This window comes from Ovis canadensis, chromosome 20 (genome assembly GCF_042477335.2).
Source record: "Ovis canadensis isolate MfBH-ARS-UI-01 breed Bighorn chromosome 20, ARS-UI_OviCan_v2, whole genome shotgun sequence".
NCBI classification, from domain to species: Eukaryota; Metazoa; Chordata; class Mammalia; order Artiodactyla; family Bovidae; genus Ovis; species Ovis canadensis.
The window spans coordinates 31,700,505-31,701,511 of NC_091264.1; positions in this window are offsets into that span (position 1 = coordinate 31,700,505).

Consider the following 1,007-nt stretch of genomic DNA (forward strand, 5'->3'; position numbering starts at 1 on the left):
GAGTGTGGGCTCAGTAGTTGTGGGCTTAGTTGCCCCGTGGCATGTGGAATCTTCTCAGACCAGGGATTGCACTTGTGTCCCCTACATTGGCAGGTGGATTTTTAACCACAGAGAAGCCCTGATGCTATTCGGTCTTTTTTTTTTTTTTTAATGCTGTTCGATCTTGAGCAACTTTTCTCTACAATTTGACATTACTGACCAATCCTCTTATACTTCCTTTGTCACTATGACACACAGTTTACTCTCACATCTTCGATGGCTTTCAGAAGTCATCCTGAGCTCTTCCTTTTCCTTTACCACTCTCTTTGCAATCGGATTACTCACCAAATCCTGTTAGTTCTACACGTTTCCCAATGTTGTCATTTCTTCTCCATGCCTATACTGCCCTATAACACTGCTCTCTTGGGCAAGGACCACAGGCTTATTCTTGAGCCTTCCTCAGTGTCTTCATGTAGTCAACTTGCTGCTGGAAGTTGACTTTCTGAAACATTCCTCTAGCCACTTCTAGTTTGGTGTAATTTATTACATTGTATCTTAATCATAGGTTTATACAAGGCTGTGAACTCCACCATGCTGTGAACTCCTTGGGGGCAGGAACTGATCTTATCCTTTAGGACACTGGCTTAACCAGAGTAAGGGATATATTTCCCGAGACGCTCAAGAATGAGGTAGCATGTCCACTGCGTTCCCAAATGCTCGTGTCCAGCTGGTTCCCCAACCCTAGGACAGCTGCAGTAGGAATGGGGATCCTATTCCCAAAGCTGGAACAAATCCTGGATTCTCATCTCATTTCACCCCGGTCCCTTCCTGCCAGGCCTCCCCTTTGATCCTCCTCAAGCCTCCTCTAGGAAACAGGCCCTCGAGGACTCCTGGGAGCTCTCTACAATTTAACGTAGGCAATCAGTGTCACGTTACCCTGATGAAGAAAGGTACCCTTCATTTTAAGGCTTCTTTCCTTCAATTCGGACTGGGCGGAGTCGCAGTGGGGAAAGAGTGAGAGCCACTTT